General features: G+C 44.7%; 1 pseudogene; it reads left to right on the top strand.

Moving 5' to 3' along the window:
* The first annotated feature begins 3274 nt into the window (after positions 1-3274).
* LOC139435467 (uncharacterized) lies at positions 3275-5968 on the top strand (annotated as a pseudogene).
* The last annotated feature ends 591 nt before the right edge of the window (positions 5969-6559 follow it).

The raw sequence follows: 6559 nt of genomic DNA on the forward strand, positions 1-6559 counted from the left end.
GCCAAGCACCGAACCCTGGGGGACGCCTTGGGACAGAGGAGCAGTGGAGGAGGAGGTGCAGTTGTTGATGTTGATAAACTGATGTCTGTCGGTGAGGTAGGATTTCAGCCAGGAGAGTGCAGTGTCGGTGATGTTGAGTGATGATTCGAGGAGGGACAGCAGGATGGCGTGGTTGATGGTGTCGAATGCTGCGGTGAGGTCGAGGAGGATGAGGATGTTCAGGTTGCCGGAGTCAGAGGAGAGGAGGAGGTCGTTTGTGATTTTCAGAAGAGCTGTTTCGGTGCTGTGTTTTGATCGGAAACCGGATTGAAATGGCTCAAAGAGGTCATTGGAGCTGAGGTGGGCTTTAAGTTGTGAGGCAACGACACGTTCAAGTATTTTTGACAGAAAGGGGAGATTTGAGATGGGCCGGAAGTTGGACATGATGTCAGGTGTGAGTCCAGGTCTTTTGAGAATGGGTGTGACAGCAGCCAGTTTGAGAGAGGGGGGAACTGATCCAGATCTGAGGGAGGAGTTAATGATGGTGGCGATGAGTTGGGAGATGGCAGGGAGGCTCTCTTTAACACATTTGGAGGGCATTGGGTCAAGTGTGCAGGTGGAGTTAATTCCAGTCATGAAGTCGGACAGTTGCATGGGGGTCACAGGGGAGAAGTGGGACAGGGGCTGTGAGGTGAAGGGGGGGAGCCAGGAGGGGAGGTGGGGGGTGCTGATGAGGGTGTCAGATTGCTGTAAATGTTGCTGATTTTGGTTTGGAAAAACGAGAGGAAGGAGTTGCACTGTTCGGTGGTGAAGAATGAGGTGGCGTTGTCACAGGGTTTGAGAAGTTTGCTGATGGTGGAGAACAGACGCTTGGGGTTGCTGGAGCCAGACTGAATGAGTTGTGAGTAGTAATTAGACCGGGCTGCTTTGAGTGCGTTACTGTACTGCTGGAGATAGTCTTTGTAGATTTGAAGATGGACTGTTAGTGTGGTTTTCTTGTGTTGGCGTTCAAGTTGACGTTTCCTTGATTTCATTTGGCGGAGTTCGGGGTATACCAGGGGGCGGAGTGTATGAAAGAGGCATTTTTGTTTTTGTGGGGGCCAGTTCATTGAGACAGAAGGAGAGGGTGCTGTTATAATAGTCCACAAGTTCAGATGGGTTTTCAGAAAGTGGGGGGGGGGGGGGAGACAGACATATTGCAGGTAATGGAGGCAGTGATTGCTGAAGGTGAGATGGATTTGAGATTTCTGTAGGTTATTGTGCGTTTTTGCTTTTGGGCGGGGATGGGGATGTTGATGTCCATGATGATGGCCAGGTGATCAGAGATGTGGAGATTGAGGCTGGACAGATGATGGATGGTGAGACCAGTGGAGCAGACCAAGTCCAGGATGTGACCATGGCTGTGTGTTGGGAAGTTGATGTGTTGAAAGAAGTTGCAGCAGTGAAGGGTTTCCTTAAATACAGAGGCATATTTGCAGGTCGGGTTGTCAACATGAATGTTAAAATCACCTAAGCGGAGAACAGATGGGGATATGGCAGAAAGCTGAGTGAGAATGTCAGAGAGGCCGGAGAGAAATGTTTCGGTCAGATACAGAAAGTCCAGGTTATTGTCTTTAATGAATTCATTCAGAATGTGGCTTTTATTGTGGATGGAGCGTGTGTTGAGCAGGGCTGCTCTGAGGTGACGTTGTTGTGTGGGCGTGTGACAGGACCGAATGGACGGGATGGAATGTGGAGACGTGGCATGAAATAAAAACGTACGGCCAGAGCCTCTGTGTGGAGGAAGGATTTCATTATCTGCGAGGATGTCCATGCAGTCCGGAGGCAGGCGGTTATTAAAGGAGTGGAGATCTGACAGGGAGTTAGCGGCGGCATGATCCGGTGAAGTGACGCTAGCACGGAGCTAGCTAATGCTGGGGACCCGGGCAGCAGAGACCAGGAGCCGGATGACCGTGAAAGAAGGAGCAGTGTGAGTCCAGATAAAATCAGAAGGATAATCCACAGCATATCAGGAGAATAATTCCAGTGGTTTCCGGAGGAGAATCGTAGGAGGGGCTGACAGCCTGGTGCAGAGTGGGAGCCGGGTGACCAGCCTACTAGCTTGTTAGCTAGCTTGATAGCACCCTCGGCGACCCGGGAAAACCATAATCATCAACCAATCATGTTATTTAACATCACCAGCAGTAAAACAAATATCAGCAAAAGTGTGTTTATCGAGTTGTTTATTTGTATTATATGTGCAGCAAGTATATAGAAGCAGCTGTTTGGGGAATCAGACAGACTCAAGCTATAATCGTTAAATATCTATTAAAACAAAAGACACATACAAAATCTAATTCTGAAACTAAGACACAAGTCTGCAGGACGGCAGTAAGCAGAGGTCTGGGTGGAGGATGTTCCTGATCGCCGCTTTGCTTTCTTCAGCACCACGGGGGGTCCAGGTGGATGGCAGCTCTGTCCTGATGATCCGCTGAGCACTTTTCAGATTAGGGGTCCTTCTCCAGCAGATCCATTTCTCCAGAATTGTCCTAATTACAGAGAAAAACGAGAACAAGAAAAAAGTGAATTAATCATATTAAACACAGGGTTGCAAAAGTATTATTGCAAAATGTAACTAAGCATTTCAGACAAACAATCCTTAAAGGATAATTTTAAATTATGTTCTGTTTAGGTTTTTTAAAAACTAAAGAGATGAAATGACAGTCACACTTGCATCCCTTTGAAAGCACTGCACAAACAAACATCAAGCAAAAGGCTGCTGTCTATTTTTGATTGTCTTATTATTATGGGATTAGGATAAATTAAATAAACTTTAACCTAAATAAAAGATGATCAAATCTGGTGGAAATATTTAAAATAGGCTATTTTGTAGCCCTACCTAAAAAGCAGCATGAGCTGAATACAAAGGTTTAATAAACAGTAAAACATTGCAAAATGTCAGAGAAATAAATAAAGCAAACAGCAGCTACAAGTCAGGGTTGTGGTGGTTGCATTCTCCAGCCACCTTCCTTGTGTGTGTGTTTTCCCTTTCCCTGTCTGTGTGGGCGTGGTGCCTGTCACTCCTGGCTCCCGGCTCAAATCTCCACCAGCTGCAAACAGTTGAGCACTCTCCTCTGCAACACACCTGATTCCCATCAGCCATTACAGATGGTATATCAGCGGAGGCTCCACAACCTGTCAGCGCCAGATCGTTGTTAAACCCCAGTGGTAAAACTCTTACCCCCTAAACACACCAGGAGCGTCTGCGCCACGCTGCGTCACGGCTGCGCCACGTTGCGACCTCCTCCTGCGACCTCACACACCAGGCGCGTTTCAAAACGTTGCGGAAGCGGAGCGTCGTGTGTGCAGCCTCGCAGTTGTTGTTGATTTTGGAATATTTCCTGGACATTTTGTACTTCTACAAGTAAGTAGGCTACGTAGTTAAATGGTTTATGTTTGTGTCTGTGTAAATCGGGTTTATTGTTATTTCCTATGTTGTTGTGTTGTAGACTACAGACACAGTTAATAATAATTGTAATATTCCAGTTATAAACGACATGAATCAAAGATGTGTTGCTGTATTTTAGTGGTAACAAAATATGCATTCATCATCATAATTATTGTATATATATATATAATTTACAGTGCCTGTAAACCGGAGGAGAACGCTGGCATGTATTCTCCTACTTGAAAGACTACGGGGGGATGGGGGGAGGAGAAGGAGCCGGTTTTGGGTGCACCCCCTCAACCAGCAAAGGAGACAACAAGGTGATTTTCATCACCTCGTGGCTGAGCTGAGGCTGGACAGCCAACGACATCACCAATATTTTCGGATGAGTGCAGAGCAGATGGATGAACTGCTGTCCCTCCTGGGCCCTGAACTGACCAGACAATCCACAAATTTCAGAGCTGCCATAGAACCCAAGCAGAGACTGGCTGTTGCACTGAGGTAAGATGCCCATTTCACAGACAATAAATCACTGACCACAAGTATAAAAACATTTTAATTAGAAACATATCACCCAAAACAACATTTTAAACACCAACATCAAATAACAGAAAATCAACACAAAAAAAGGAACTATTTACAGTAAAAACAATATAAATTACAAGTCTTCATATTGAGACCCATCCTGCCGTGCAGAGCCACTGTTGGAGAACAGCATGTTTGGGAATGGCCCTGTTGATTGGGGTTGGGGTGGAGTTGGCCGAAGGGCTACTGGCCTGGATGTGTGAATGTTGTGACGTGGGGGGATGGACAATTGGCTGCCAATGTTCCTGTGGTTGTGTACTCTCTCTTTGAAGACTATGGAAGGTGTTTAAAATTGCTATTTTTGCCCGATGTTTCCTGTCTATGTCCAGCCTTTGTAGCATAGGCACCAGACTCAGAGCAAAGTAGTATGACTCTTCAAGCTCTGAGTCTGGCATATGTGGTGTGGCTGGAGGTTCCTGCAGTAAAGACATGAGTTGCTCCCCAAGGTCTGTGCTCTGTGGCCTCCTCTTTGTGGAACGCTGGGCCGCCGCTGCTGGTGTGGATCCCTGGGGGCTACGGGACCTAGAGGGCCTCCTCTCTGCAGAGGTTGTGGGTACCAGAGGTGGTGGGGCTGTAGGTGGTGTGGGTGTGCGTGGGCCTGAATATCCAGATGCTGCTCCTGGTGTAGATGCTCTCTATCTCTTCTAATGGGGAAGGATTTCCCAAGCTGCTTGTAGAACTATATTAAAAGAAACAACAACATGAAATCAATTAAAATATTTTTTCCTGGGATTAATTTATGCAATATGAACATATTTATGTAATTTAAAATAAAGTCTTTCATACCCTTTGCAATACATCATGACAAATTACAAAGTTACACAATTATATAAATAAAAAAATGTGCATACATACCTCCTTTGCTGTATATATGGCAAAATGAAGGACATTATATCTGAATACTTCCAGGCCTTCTGCGAGCCACCTGCAGATCCACTGGGGATGGACTTCTTCCGGTTTTTGACGAAAGCATCCCTCAGTGACTTCCATTTCGCCTTGCAAACGTCGACTGAAAAAAAGAATAGATTCCGATTAATAAAATGATTTCACTTATTAATTCTTTGCTTGTTTTTCTCTTCAGATACTTGGCTTCCGGGGACTCACTGGTCAGCCTAGCATTCAGCTATCGCCTAGGATGCAGTACTGTGAGAAGCTGTCCATTTGGTGTGTGCAGCCATTGAAAAAATGATGATGGAGAGGTTCCTACCCAGGCCAACAGAAGACACGTGGAAGGAGGTTGCACAAGGATTCTGGGAAAAATGGAATTTCCCAAATTGCTTGGGAGCAATAGACGGAAAGCACATCGTCATCCAAGCACCACCACTGTCTGGGAGTCAGTACTTCAATTATAAGAAGACTTTTTCCATAGTGCTTTTGGCACTTGTTGATGCTGACTACAGGTTCCGAGTGATTCAAGTGGGGGACTTCGGAAGAACAAGTGATGGTGGGGTGTATGCCGGATCGGATTTGGGGAAAGGACTGGAGGCCAGAACACTTCATGTTCCAACCAGTACCTCTCTACCTGGTGCTGCTCACCTGGGTGAGATGCCATTCGTCATGGTGGGTGACGCAGCTTTCCCACTCAAGCCATACCTGATGAGACCATACCCTGGAAAGAACCTCACTCAACAAAAGAGGATTTTAAACTACAGACTTTCCAGAGCAAGGATGGTGGTGGAAAATGCCTTCGGCATTCTGGCCTCCAGGTGGAGAATCTTCCATCATCGCATCAACCTGCACCCGAAAAACGTGGACAAGCTTGTGGTGGCTGCATGCATCCTACACAACTTCCTGCTGGCCCCTAGTGAAAACCAGAGGTTGCTGGATGAGGAAGAGCAGCAAGGAAGACACATGGCACCAGTGAGAAACATGGGAGGAAACAGGGCATCAAGAGAGGCCTGTAATGTGAGGGAGGCTTTCTGCACCTCCTTCAACTCTCCTGAGGGCAGTGTGTCTTGGCAGGACAGGATGGTGTGACTACTGGAACACACACAAGTTATGACAAAATGATTGAAAGATGTGTTTTTTCATTCCAGAGAATTCGAAAAAGCAAAAAAGTATTAGTTGTTGTACTCTCAAAGACAGGTTATTGTTGCATTTGTAAAAAACTGTTCTTTATTTTTTATATCCTATGTTATTATGTATTTTTTTGATAATACATTTCATAATAAATAGTTTTGTCTGACAAATGACTGCCAAATTATTCTTGTCTGTCCTCACAATTTATCTGACTATAAATTCAAGGTTATACTCTGGGTAGTTGTTTTTTCAATGATGTAAAAAAATATTACAAAGCAAAATGTAGTAGCCCTATATTTGATGAATTACTGTACTATTGTGCAATGGCACTTGTGAAATACAATTTCCTGTTTTACTACAATACCTGAGGGAAATATTATTTTACATTTTTCTGATAGCTATACTTTAAAATGAATACAAAATAAATTGAATATTAAAATATATTATCATTCTAATGGGTTAAATAAAACTATTGATCCCTGGGCAAAATTCACAAGCTAAAGTATAGTTTAAAAAAACAGTATATAACAATATATATGATGGGAATTT

The sequence above is a fragment of the Pseudochaenichthys georgianus genome, chromosome 16, assembly GCF_902827115.2.
Source record: "Pseudochaenichthys georgianus chromosome 16, fPseGeo1.2, whole genome shotgun sequence".
In the NCBI taxonomy this organism is placed as follows: domain Eukaryota; kingdom Metazoa; phylum Chordata; class Actinopteri; order Perciformes; family Channichthyidae; genus Pseudochaenichthys; species Pseudochaenichthys georgianus.